This window comes from Myxine glutinosa, chromosome 6, assembly GCF_964187855.1.
Source record: "Myxine glutinosa chromosome 6, kmMyxGlut1.1, whole genome shotgun sequence".
Lineage (NCBI taxonomy): Eukaryota > Metazoa > Chordata > Myxini > Myxiniformes > Myxinidae > Myxine > Myxine glutinosa.
Genome location: NC_136266.1, coordinates 21893705 through 21908915, shown reverse-complemented (window position 1 = coordinate 21908915; position 15211 = coordinate 21893705). Strand labels below are relative to the sequence as shown.

Sequence of the window (15211 nt, the reverse complement as noted above, 5' to 3'; positions counted from 1 at the left end):
ATACTGTACAATCTCACATGAATGCTGTTCAACTGAATACTGTACAATTGAATACTGTACAATCTCACATGACTACTATACAATTGAATACTGGACAATCCAACATGAATACTATACAATCTCACATGAATACTGTACAATCTCACATGACTACTATACAATTGAATACTGTACAATCCCACATGAATGCTGTACAATTGAATACTGTACAATCCCACAGGAATACTGTACAATTGAGCACTGTACAATCCCACGAATACTGTACAATTGAATACTGTACGGTACAATTGAATACTGTACAATCTCACGAATATTGTACAATTGAATACTGTAAATCTCACATGAATACTGTACAATTGAATACTGTACAATCTCACATGAATACTGTACAATCTCACATGAATACTGTACAATCTCACATGACTACTATACAATTGAATACTGTACAATCTCACATGAATGCTGTTCAATTGAATACTGTACAATTTCAAATACTGTACAATTGAATACTGTACCATCTCACATGAATACATTACAATTGAATATTGTACAATCTCAAATACAGTGCAATTGAATACTGCACAATCTAAGATGAATACTGTATAATTGAATACTGTACAATTGAATATTGCGCAATCTGACATGAAGACTGTACAATTGAATACTGTACAATCTCACATGAATACAGTACAATTTCAAATACTGTGCAATTGAATACTGGACAATCCAACATGAATACTATACAATCTCACATGAATACTGTACAATCTCACATGACTACTATACAATTGAATACTGTACAATCTCACATGAATGCTGTTCAATTGAATACTGTACAATTGAATACTGTACAATCTCACATGACTACTATACAATTGAATACTGGACAATCCAACATGAATACTATACAATCTCACATGAATACTGTACAATCTCACAGGACTACTATACAATTGAATACTGTACAATCCCACATGAATGCTGTTCAATTGAATACTGTACAATTGAATACTGTACAATCCCACAGGAATACTGTACAATTGAGCACTGTACAATCCCACGAATACTGTACAATTGAATACTGTACGGTACAATTGAATACTGTACAATCTCACGAATATTGTACAATTGAATACTGTAAATCTCACATGAATACTGTACAATTGAATACTGTACAATCTCACATGAATATTGTACAATTGAATACTGTAAATCTCACATGAATACTGTACAATCTCACATGAATATTGTACAATTGAATACTGTAAATCTCATATGAATATTGTACAATTGAATACTGTAAATCTCACATGAATACTGTACAATCTCATATGAATATTGTACAATTGAATACTGTAAATCTCACATGAATACTGTACAATCTCACATGAATATTGTACAATTGAATACTGTAAATCTCACATGAATACTGTACAATCTCACATGAATATTGTACAATTGAATACTGTAAATCTCATATGAATATTGTACAATTGAATACTGTAAATCTCACATGAATACTGTACAATCTCATATGAATATTGTACAATTGAATACTGTAAATCTCACATGAATACTGTAAATCTCATATGAATATTGTACAATTGAATACTGTAAATCTCACATGAATACTGTACAATCTCATATGAATATTGTACAATTGAATACTGTAAATCTCACATGAATACTGTACAATCTCACATGAATATTGTACAATTGAATACTGTAAATCTCACATGAATACTGTACAATTGAATACTGTACAATCTCACATGAATATTGTACAATTGAATACTGTAAATCTCACATGAATACTGTACAATCTCACATGAATACTGTACAATTGAATACTGTAAATCTCATATGAATATTGTACAATTGAATACTGTAAATCTCACATGAATACTGTACAATCTCACATGAATATTGTACAATTGAATACTGTAAATCTCACATGAATACTGTACAATCTTACATGAATACTGTACAATTGAATACTGTAAATCCCACATGTACAATTTACAGTATACAATTGAATACTGTAAATCTCACATGAATACTGTTCAATCTTACATGAATACTGTACAATTGAATACTGTAAATCTCACATGAATACTGTACAATCTCACATGAATACTGTACAATCTTACAGGAATACTGTACAATCTTGCATGAATACTGTACAATTGAATACTGTAAATCTCACATGAATACTGTAAATCTCACATGAATACTGTAAATCTCACATGAATACTGTACAATCTCACATGAATACTGTACAATCTCACATGAATACTGTACAATCTCACATGAATACTGTACAATCTTACATGAATACTGTAAATCTTACATGAATACTGTACAATTGAATACTGTAAATCTCACATGAATACTGTACAATTGAATACTGTAAATCTCACATGAATACTGTACAATCTTACATGAATACTGTACAATCTCACATGAATACTGTACAATCTCACACGAATACTGTACAATCTCACATGAATACTGTACAATCTTACATGAATACTGTAAATCTCACATGAATACTGTACAATTGAATACTGTAAATCTCACATGAATACTGTACAATTGAATAATGTAAATCTCACATGAATACTGTACAATCTTACATGAATACTGTACAATCTTACATGAATACTGTACAATCTCACATGAATACTGTACAATCTTACATGAATACTGTACAATCTTACATGAATACTGTACAATCTCACATGAATACTGTACAATCTTACATGAATACTGTAAATCTCACATGAATACTGTACAATTGAATACTGTAAATCTCACATGAATACTGTACAATTGAATAATGTAAATCTCACATGAATACTGTACAATCTTACATGAATACTGTACAATCTTACATGAATACTGTACAATCTCACACGAATACTGTACAATCTCACATGAATACTGTACAATCTTACATGAATACTGTACAATCTCACATGAATACTGTAAAATCTCACATGAATACTGTACAATCTTACATGAATACTGTACAATCTTACATGAATACTGTACAATCTTACATGAATATTGTAGCCTACAATTGAATACTGTACAATCTGAAATGAATACTGTACAATTCCCATTAAAACCAGGCTTTGTAAAGTCGTGTAATCTGTAGGTGTTGGGCTGAAGGGGAGGGAATACATTTTATCTGATGAGAATCAAATGTATTTTGATAATTGAAATGTAGATCGGAAATATAGATGCTGCAAATACAATTGCTTATAAAAAGAAGAAAGTCTAGTTGCAAGAATGGCATCCACAGTCGGTTTTGGCCCTGATCATTCACATACATTCATACACACACACACACACACACACACACACACACACACACACACACACACACACACACACACACACTCTCTCTCTCTCTCTCTCTCTCCTGTCGGTGTGTTTGGGCGCGGCAAGATGGTGGCTGTGCATGTGTGGTGAGGTACGAGCTGCTCTGTTGTCCCTTTCCACGTCGTATTTCACCTTCTCCTTCCCCCTGTTCGTTTATCTTCACATCCTTACTCTGCATTTGTGCCCCAACCCCTCCCCTTTGATCAGACCCAACACTTCGGGGCTTCGGCCTCCCCCACCCCCCCTCTGCCTCCCTTTTCCCTCCTCGATTCCCTTTTTCTTATCTCGTTTGTATTTATATTCACTCCGTGTCCTTTGTTTCCTTTCCTTTTCTGAGAGAGAGAGAGAGAGCCCGCAGCTGCTTGTGGATAACTTTTGCATTAATCGGCGGCCCATCCCGTCCTCCGGCTGATGGTTTTTTTTTCTCCACCAGCTGTGTTTGTTTTCGCCTTTGAAAATCTGTCTCGGCTCGTAATTAATTAATCACTGTTCGAGAGCGATATTCACCCTCCCGCCCTCGTCCCCCTCCCCGTCCCTTCTCCCCTCGTCCCTTGTAAATTATGACTTCGTTTTCGCGTTACGCGGCATATGAAGCGTTAACTCGGAGACATGGCGTTGTTTGTGTCCCACCGAACGAGGTCAGCGTCGAAGACCTCGTTATTGCTGTCGGCAACATAATCGGTATTGATAAAGTTCGTGCGGCCTCGCGAATGAACAAACGTGTCGTTATTTTCGTATCCGAGGCTGAATTGGTTCACGAGATTGTATCTGCGGGATTATCGACAGATGACGGACATTTCGTACTCGTGTCCCCCCTCGACACTCCGGCCGTTAAGGTCATCATCTCGAACTGTCCTCCATTCCTGAAGAATGAGCGACTGGTCTCCGAACTATCTCGTTATGGTACTGTGGTTTCGCATGTCACTATGTTACCTTTACCGTTTACGTTGCCAGGACGACGGGGCTAAACATGTGCTGTCTTTCAGGAGACAAGCTTATCTTGTACTTCCTCCTTCTAACGTCGAAAGAATGCTGAACATTGTTTTAAAATTCAAAATTGATAATCATGATTACCAATTATACGTAACCACTGACACCTTGAAATGTTTTGAATGTGGTAAATTCGGACACCTGAAACGCTCTTGCCCAAAAACGGCTTCGTCGAACGATGGGACAAACCACGTAAACAACAAGGATTCTTCTTCTTCATCTTTTGCTTCGGCTGTGAAGGGAACATCTTCCATGTCCGGCAATGACGCTCAGCCTTCCCATCCCGATGATCCAAACAGCACAACGAACGTCGGGGATGGTTTCACCATTGTTCCGTCAAGGAAGAGAAAGACCTTTCCCGACGGTCATTTAACTCAGAAAAAGGTAGCATTTAACAATAAGCAACCTGTCGGTAACACCCCCCCAGTCGTGACCGATGCCACTCTACAAGGCTTACTTGGGACAAACCCTGTACCTACAGCTAACAAGTTCGGCCCCCTTTCATGTGAGGACATAGACGTTCCACATGCAGGGACTGGTTTACCTGTTAACAAATCAAATGGAATCGTCTCACCTGTTACGGACTCGGCTATTGGAAAGTCCTCTGATGATTTTGCTGAGACCACTGGTGATGAACCTGCCGAGACCATTGATGATGAACCTGCTGAGACCACTGGTGATGAACCTGCCGAGACCACTGGTGATGAACCTGCCGAGACCACTGGTGATGAACCTGCCGAGACCATTGGTGATGAACCTGCTGTCACTTTGGAAAATGTTAATCCTGAGCAAGATGATGCTGAATTCCCGTCAGCAGAAAATAGCGAAACTGTCCCAGTTACTGCTCTCACCTCATCACCGGGTGAAGCTGGAATCGCAGGAATCAATATTTTGCAAGAGACTCCTATTCTGCTAGATACCGCCACACCATCGGAGGTTGTTGCAGTCGGGGGAAGCAACATCGCTGCATCTGCTGATGCTGTTTCTGTTTCACCAAATCCACAGATTATTGCTGTTATTCCTCAAAGCAATGTTCCCACGGTGAGAGAGCACACAGATGTTACAACTAGTGCAGGTCCGTGTGCCAATATTGATGACAGTAGTGACATGCAGGATTATACAAGCTTGTGTGATTCGGAAATTAAAACTGACTCTGACGAATCTGACATGGAGGAAGCAAACAGCCAGGTGGAAGCATTGGAGAAGCTTACCAGTCTAGGTCCTACTTCCCCTGAACAAATACGACTTTTCTTGCAAAATACGTACAGGAAACGCAGTATAAACCTAACAGAATACTTTCCCGATTTACCGTCCTTCCTTGAGTGTGCTCAGGCTATTATACGCAGGCCTGACTCATTCAACTTTCGTCAGACACATTGTCACCGTTGAAGAAAATTGATCGCCAAGACGAAAAAGACTCCAAGTTAACTCATGGTGAGTTTCAAGATTGGAACAGTAAATGTCAATGGTGGTGGAAGTTCACTCCGCCAGATCCAGATCAAGCAGCTGATAAACGCAAACGGTCTCGACATAGCTTTGTTGCAGGAGACCCATGCCGTCAGATCTGTTCAGGCCCAGTGGCGACTCATTATGGATAAGGAGTGTTTCTTTAGTAACAGCTCCTCGTCTAAGGCAGGAATCGTGTTTGTCTTAGGGAAACATTTCCAACCATCTTCGCTTCAATTTGCGAATATCATTGATGGCCATCTTGCCCCTGTGACCTTCTATCTCAATCAGGTCAAGTTTACAATCCTTAATGTGTATGCTCCAAGCAAAAATGGTGAGCGGATCTCCTTCTTTGCTGAACTGAGAAAGTTCCTCCAAACACTGGATCTGCAGACCTGTCTAATTATTGGTGGCGACTTTAACTGTACTGTTAATGCCTCATGCGACCGAAACGGGCCGGAACCTCAACCATGTACCGCAAAACTTTTTGCAAATATCATCGCAAAATATAATCTCCATGATGTCTGGCGCTTGCAACACCCTTCCGAACAATCCTACACATGGTGTCGTTGTTCCAACAACCACATCTCACTTGCGAGGCTTGATCGCATTTATGTAAATTCTCACCTGTTACATGGAGTTTGCAAATCTGACATCGTGCCTTCCGGTTTCTCCGATCACTCCCTAGCTCGAGCATTCGTTCAACTCTCGAAACCGTGTCCAGGGAGTTCTCACTGGAAATTCAACAATAGTTTAATAGAAGACTTCAATTTTATTCAGGCTTTTGAATCTCTCTGGACAGATCTCTTGGAACGGAAGTTAAGCTGTTCTGTTAACCCACTGGTGTGGTGGGATCTAGTAAAAACCCAAATCAAAGGTTTCTGCCAACAATACCAGAGCTTCTCAAAAAGGGCTGATTATGAAGCAAGGAAATTATTGCAATCAGAGATTTTACATCTTCAGAGGGTCACAGGACAAAATAATAATGTGCAAAGAGCCTTAACCGAAAAACAGTCTTTATTGAAAGAAATAACTGAGAGGAATGCACGTGGTGCCCTAGTTCGGATGAGGGTGCAGCACCTTAACGAGACAGACATACCAACTAAGTATTTTTTTTTCCTTAGAGAAACGCCTCCCGAACAAACAGCTCTCTCAACTGCGTTTGGCAGACTCATCCATCACTTTCAACCAATCAGTTATCAAACTTTTCACAAAGGAATATTTCTCTAAAATATACTCGATGGAGCAAATTAATCCTGTCAGTGTCGCCTCTATCTCCGTAGGGCTGCCAGTGTTGTGTGAGGGTGGACGTTCCTACCTGGAGGGGCCCATTACCTTGGACGAACTTGGCGCCGCTCTGCACAGCCTTGCTGTTGGGAAAGCGCCTGGATTGGACGGACTTACAACTGAATTTTATAAGAAATTCTGGCATCTACTGGGTCCCGAACTCCTCAACACCTTGAACGCAAGCTGCCAGCTTGGAGAGCTCCCTCAGAGTTGCCGACGGGCTATTCTCACCCTCATTCCAAACATTTTGCTACCTCGGAGACATGCTGAATGGAGAAGGTGGATCAGACTCGGCAACGGTTGCTCGAGTGAGATGTGCATGGAAGAAGTTTCGGGAACTGAGTGGCGTGCTGATGAGGAGGAGAGTGTCGCTGAAGCTGAAGGGAAAGGTGTATGCTGCATGTGTGAGAAGTGTTATGATTTATGGGAGCGAGACATGGGTAATGAACGTAGAGCAGCAACGAAGGCTGGAAAGGGTGGAAATGCGAATGGTTCGATGGATGTGCGGAGTATCGTTGAGAGAGAGGAAGACAAATGATGAATTGCGAAAGATGATGGGAATATTGCCTGTGATTGATGCTGTGAAGAGGAACAGGCTGAGATGGTTTGGTCATGTGTTGAGGAAGGATGAAAGTGACTGGTTGAGAAGAGTGATGGAAATTGATGTAGAAGGAAGTAGAGGACGGGGAAGACCGAGAAAGACTTGGCTAAAGATGGTGGAAGAAGAAATGCGGGCAAGGGGGTTAACAAGGAGAGATGCAGAAAATAGGGCAAAATGGAGAAGATTGTCATGGGGACCGCAAGGCTAACCCCCGCTCTAGCAGGGAAAATGGCCTTAAAATGCATGTTGTTGTTGTTGTATTCCAAAGAAAGGAGACTTGCTCTATATTAAAAACTGGCGCCCAATCTCTTTGCTATGCACAGACTATAAAGTATTCTCAAAAGCCCTGGCATCGCGACTCACTCCTCATCTCTCCTCATTGTTGAAAGAAGACCAATGCTATTGTGTACCCAAGCGCTCCATCTATGACAACATCTCCCTCGTAAGAGACATGATTGAACTGTGCAAAGAAAACCCCACAGATTTGGGACTTCTTCTCCTTGATCAGGAGAAGGCCTTTGACCGCGTCGATCATCGGTACCTCTTCAAAGTGCTTGAACGGTTTGGACTTGGTCCAACCTTCATTTCTTACATTAAGATACTGTATAACAATATCTCTAGTGTGCTTAAGATAAACAATGGACTTATTACACCCTTGCCTGTCAACAGGGGAATTCGACAAGATTGCCCCCTCTCTGGCTTGCTCTATGCTCTCTCCATCGAACCCTTACTGGGTTATTTGCGTGGTAGACTAACCGGGGTTGGGTTTTCTCATCTTGAACGGCCCATTAAGGTGCTGGCATATGCTGATGATGTGTGTGTCTTTGTGCGGAACCTCAATGACATTAACGTTGTCCGTTATTGTCTATCCGTGTTTGAAAAGGCTTCTTCAGCCAAAGTGAATTGGGAGAAAACGAGCGCCATTTGGCTTGGTCCGTCATGTCACTCGGCACCCAAACTTCCTGCTCCTCTTGCATGGGCCACTGATGGCGTGAAATACCTTGGAGTGTTCTTGGGTAATGACGCCACAGTAGCAAAGAACTGGGCTGGTCTGTTGGATCTTGTTGAAGGAAAACTGCAAAAATGGAGAAATCTGATAACACAACTGTCTTATCGTGGAAGGGTCTTGGTGATCAACAGTTTGGTGGCCTCTACCCTATGGCACAGGTTCTTTGTGCTGCACCCTCCGGTAGTGTTGCTTCAACAGCTCCAGAAGTGCTTTGTGTCTTTCTTCTGGGATGGAAAGCACTGGTTGCGACCCGAGGTCCTCAGCTTGCCACTGACCGATGGAGGCCAAGGCCTGGTTGACATAAAGAGCCGGTTAATGGCCTTTCGACTTTCGGTTGCTCTACGCATGCTGTACATGCACCCCTCTCCACCTTGGGTCGACGTCGCTCGTCGCCTTTTGCAGCAGGCGGGGAGACTAGGCTATGACCACGCTATATTCTTGATGGATCTCTCGCATCTTGATATGTCTCCCCTCTCCAGGTTTTATCAAAGTGTACTAAACGCATGGCGAACTCTAACAACAACAAGAGCTACGCATTCGTACACAAAGCAAATGTTATTGATGGAACCTTTGTTTTACAATTCAATTTTCCATGATATGCCTGCTGATAGGTGTCTCGTTCAATGCTTTGTCGCGAAGAACATAAAATCGGTCGCCGATCTTTTAAGCCCAAATGGCAGTTGGATTGGAGCTGATGCATTGGCAAGCCTGGTTGGCGTGCGATCCTCCAGAGTTGTGGCACGTATGCTACGCTGTGTGCTTCATACCTATGTACAGCTTGCACCTAACTGGGAGCAAGTCCAAGCAGACAACGAACAAGGTGCTTCTCCTGCTACCTTTCCTGAACTTATTTGCAAGTTTTCTCTTGCCAACTTTCCTCCGTGTACCCCCTTTAGCATAGGATTCAATGGGTTTCCTAAACAAAAAGACCTCTATTTGGGTTGCGTAAGTTTCCTTTTGCAAGGGCAAATGACACAGCGGAGGGTTCGATGGAGAGACCTCTTACCTTGTTCCCCCCCATATTTTCCTAATTGGAAAGGATTCTATCATCCTCCTGTGCCGCCACGACATGGTGACCTCCAATGGAGACTTGCACACTGGATCCTCCCCTCTAACCACTTGCTGCACCGCTTCTCAAGTCTCCTAGCAGATGAATGTCCCTTTTGTAAAAGGCCTGAAAACCTCTTTCATATTTATGTTGAATGTCAACGGTTGGCTCCTTTATTTATCTTTCTTAAGAATTGTTTTGGCAGGATTGGCTTGGTTTTCAACACTTGTGTTTTCATTTATGGCTTAGACATCTCACACAAGAATATGAATGATGTGTTAGGTAATTTCCTGCTTGCACAGGCAAAAATGGCAGTGTATAAATCAAGAAAAAGAAAAGTTGATGATCTTGGAGCTAATGAGGAAAATGCCTTGTTCTTGTTTAAAAATCTTGTGACGAGCCATGTAAAGTTAGACTTTGCCTTTTTCTCCATAACAGGAAGGCTGCCACAGTTTGAGACCAAATGGTGCGTGAAAGAAGTCATTTGTAAAATCCTGGAGAAACGTTTATTGTTTTGTGAAATGTTTTGTGCATAATTTTACTGTATTAATATTTTTTGTTTGTTTCTCTGCTTGAAATGAGAATGTGACCCCTATTTGGGGGTTTTCTTTTTCTATTTTTATAATAAAAAGATACAAAAGTCAAGTCTCTCTCTCTCTCTCTCTCTCTCTTTCTCTTTCTCTTTCTCTTTCTCCTCTTTCTCTTTCTCTTTCTCCTCTTTCTCTTTCTCTTTCTCTTTCTCTCTCTCTTCCTCTCTCTCTTTCTCTTTCTTTCTCTCTCTCTCTCTCTCTCTCTCTCTCTCTTTCTCTCTCCCTTTCTCTCTCTCTCTCTCTCTCTCTCTCTCTCTCTCTCTCTATATATATATACATATATATATATATATATATTGTTACAGATACGACTTTGATGGTATGGTGGGCCGAGCGGAATGGCCGCCGTATCCGTACAAGTTACCCCGATTGCACCCGGGGTTGACTAATCGCGCTATGCTAGACCAATGAAGGAAAAAGAAGACACCCGGCTGGGTTATAATGACACAATACGACACCAGGGGTTCAGTTCTCAAGACCTCCGGAGGAGGTTATATTAAGGCGGAAGGTTAGATTACAGGGACAAGAGGGAAACATAGGAAGGTGGGCACTTAGACACAACCTTATATTATTCCCGACAGACCACAGAGAAACAGGACAAAAACTGACTCACACGGGGATTGATGGCTAGGAAAGCGGGTATTCGATGGCCAGCACAAGGTGCACCTTGTGCTCAGGGACAGGATGGCGCGGCCCAACAGATGCACGAGGTCTCTCAGCGCTCGAGGTGGCGTCTTGTCGTCTCAAGCTGGGGGCGCATCTCTGGTCACGTCCGGCAAGCGGCTGCGTATATCCGGCGGGGAGTGACACGCCCTCGGCTCGTTAGCTCCGCCCAGATGGAATCGGTCCGCCCTTCTTATTGGGTGCGTGCGGGGGGGGTTACTGGCTCCGCCCCTGACGAGGAGCTGACAGCCAGCCCCTTCGGGGTAACCCCGTGGAGCGCATGGTCTGGAGCTAATCGAGCCGGTGTGAGGACGCATCCTCCCCCGCTCCGCCGCCATCTCTTCTGTTGTTGTTGTAATTGTTGTTGTAGTTGTTGTTATTGTTGTTGTAGCTGTAGTTGTTGTTGTTGTTGTTGTTTGGGGAAGAAGATGGGAGGAGGTATGGGAAGGTCCTAAACTCACTACTGGTGCCATATAATCACATTCTGGTGCAACGAAGAGTCATAATTAATGGAAACGAGGCCTTAACTGACATAGATTAAGAATAACTAGGAAGATGTCCGAAAGTTGTCTACGTGTGGTGCGGTGGACCTGGGCACGACATTTAATGGGGGAATAAGGGGAAGGTCGGCTCTACTGATTGTTATTTACATGCAATGGGACTAGGGAATGGGGGATTGGGGAAAGTTGGGGAGTATTGGAGAAAATAGGGGAATATTTACAAGCGGATATGGAGGCCAAATTCCATATTCGCAACATTGCACCCTTCTCTACCCTCGGGGCGTCCCGACCCGATAAATTTTTACCTACTTTAGTGTGGCACGCAATGTAGTTCCCTCTACTATTAACTCTACCCTGAGTGCGACAGTTTTACAGATATTTACAAATGAGTAAATATGTCCCCCTGCGACGTTGCACCCTTCTCCTCACAGAAACACACCCACAGGATAACCGAATCCGGAAAGAATTCTCAAACTAAACATACAGCCGGTAGGGAGCATTATTTACAAGACTATGCTGCTATTTACACTACGATCCAGGACCTGTTTTTGGAGGAACACATGCAGATGTTATGCATAGAGAGAGAGCGCGCTTGCCAACATCGATACACCAACCCACGAGTGCTCTGTGGCCGACGGCCTTTAATAACGTGCAGAGCACCCTTCCCGAGCATCAACAGCACCACCCCACCACCAATCGGTGCAGTCACCATTGTTCATTGGAATAAAAATAAACTCGACAACCCCTAACCCTGCAGGTGTCTCTTGCTCTTCTTGTGGTGCACTTGGTGGTAACTAAAAGTGGTTCACCTGTATGGCATAGGTGCCACGTTGACCCATAGGTCCATCCCCGGGTGGTGCTTGGCCGCAAACGAACTGCGGTCCATTGTGGGTGGCCACAAACATTGCGGTCCATATGGTGTACCGATCCAGGCAGCGAACAGCGAAAGTGCAGGCCCACAACTGCGTCGCCAGCACCTCTCTCTCCTCTCTCTCTACCCCAAAGCCAGATCCTCGGAGGTGGGAGACAACAGAAGAAACAAGTGAGTAAGGTGGTAAGGGCGCAAAAGTGCACGCAATATAAGGTAATGCACACTGGGGGCACATGGGAACCAGGTGAGACAGGTACGTTCCTATCGTACGCCCCCCCCCCTCACCAGGTAACCTACATGGCCCCTCCCTTACCCCTTACTGTATCCACACAACACAACACTACCCATAAACATCTACTTTACAAATCGACAAACATCCCTACTGTCTTCCCCGTTCCTCCCATAAACCAAATTCGTCTTCTCTCCCTCCTAACCAATCAAATTTGCCATTTTCAACTCTCATCAAAATTTGCCATCTCCAACTGCACATCAAAATTTGCCATCACCAATTCATCATCAGTCCCTCCTAAGGAGGGAGAGATGGAATCACCCCAATGTCTCATCCACGTCGTGATGCGTCTCACAATCCACACAGCAATTCATCTCCTGCAACAAAACAAAGAAAACACAGGTGTGGAGTCATTATCATCACCACAGGTAAGTGGCTGCGTATGGTGCGACAGGTTCATCAATCCTAACTATCTCCTAAATGACTTTAACAACTTTACACTACCCGGGGTCTTTCTCCGGCCAAACCATTGGCCCTCTTACACTATGGGTTCTAAAAACCAATTCCCATTGGCCAAACTGTGGTGCTTTTCAATTTGGGGTCTCACTCCCCCGATTCATCTCCCGGTGCCCTCGTACAATTTCTGGGCTGCGACGTGTACCTCTCCCAGTGGGTCTACCCACCTGCACACCTCCACCACTGCAGTTGCCTCCGAGCTTACCTGCTCCTTACCCTAACCTAACTACCAGGGGAAGGCCCTCTGGCTCTCTCCCCACTCCGTGCCCTCTCTGGCACTGGGCTGCCCGATCCACACCCGGGATCCTCAGGCACCCACTCACAACTACCGGCTCCCAGAGCCCACCTGCGGCCTCACCTGGCCGACATCCTCACAGTGGTGGAGTGCCCAACCAACTACACACACTAACAGGCTACACGCCCAGCCATTTCCACAACACTAATGCACCCATTCACAACACCATTCTGCAACCGCACCACAAATGCCAATATCCAACCACAATTTACCTGCACCCTCTACCTAACACTTACACTACCCGCCCCGGGTACTCGTGAAAGGGGTCCACTCTTCCCCCATCCACACCTTCGCACCACTCCGTACCACTTACTCCAACTCTCTCCACACACCTGTACCTGCACACCTGTGCTCTCACACCTGGTGCCACCTGCACCCTTCTCTCCCCAAGCGCATTCGCGCTGATCCACACACTCACTACTCATACACTGCTCCACACACCTGTCCAGTTGCACACCTGTGCAATCACACCTGTTCAATTCTCACACACACGGCATCATCTCAGCTAACTACTCCCTTCTGAAACTTGCGCTTCCCAGTCGTCCCTTTAAACTATTGCGCTCCCACGTCATTATCATCCATACTAATCTACCTGCGTCCCCACTACAGGTATCAGTCACTAACTAAACTTAACGTCACCTAATGTCAATCTTCGCTAGATCCCTACACACCATATCCTAACCCACCCGGGCTAGTTTTCACTGCCATACACCCCCATAAGCTATAGCGCATTTGCCCCACTCATGGGAAGGGTGGCAGGGATGCCATCCCACCACATCGGGGGTCTCTCACTACCAATTTTGCACATCAAATTTCAACAAATCAAAAATTTGCCAATCACTGCCCATCATCTGCCAATCACTACTGCCAATCCTTTGCCAATCATCAAATTTTGTTTTTCTCTAATTTTGGGTCCAAAACACTAACCTCATCACCCAGTCTACTCACTAATACCTCTCGGTGCGCCAATCCCTGTCCAAAGCCCGGCTTCGTAAAGCCAAGCCATGAATGCTGGTTGTTCTGTGCCAGCGGCTGGGTGCGTCCCGCCTTCGGTGCAGGGAAGGAGGTTTACCCGGCCCGAGATCCCACGCACCATCTCGGCACGGAGCCATCCAATGCCCCGATCTCGACCTGCCGGCACGTCTCACCAAAAAGTGGTCGCCATGACGACCCTTTCTATCGGGCTGCCAGCTCCGCCTAGTGGAGCCTGGACGCGGCCGTTCAAAGCGAGGCCCGGCACGCACCGAGGGCCTGCTTCGGCTAAAAGTCGCTCTAAACTCTACCCCGTCTAACGTCGATGCTTCACCTGCATGCTTACACCCCGCAGCCCGTTCCTTGCTCACACATCCAGCCGTCTCCATGCTCCTCGTCGTACCTTTCCTTACACACCTCGGTACTCTCATTCCACTCACAGCCTTGGTCACACACCTGACCACCGAACATTTTGGCACACATTCGTTCGTAGCACACCTCACCAAAACACCTCTTCGCGCCCCCTCCTCAGTCACCTCCTCTGTGACAATCACAGGTGTGCTCTCATTCGCACACCCAACCACGTGCCTCACCACCAACTCCAGCGTGCATTCCCACTCACGCTCTACCATTCCAGGTGTGCATCCTTCCATCCCAGGTGTACATCCTCGCTCACCTGTCACAACTAACTCACGCTCCATGTCACTCTCACTACTTTCACCTCCACTCGTGACAACGCACTCACCCTTACTCTTGACAGCACACTCTTTCCCCATGCACCTGTCCGTCACACACCTTTCTCGCGCA

General features: G+C 44.4%; 1 protein-coding gene and 1 pseudogene across 7 annotated transcripts in view; both read right to left on the bottom strand.

Moving 5' to 3' along the window:
• LOC137429076 (uncharacterized) overlaps positions 1-3188 on the bottom strand; it is a 4092-nt pseudogene extending 904 nt beyond the window's left edge.
• The window catches only part of LOC137429642 (catenin delta-2), a 580920-nt gene that overhangs the window by 7636 nt on the left and 558073 nt on the right, over positions 1-15211 (bottom strand). The gene's annotated exons all lie outside the window — the stretch shown is intronic.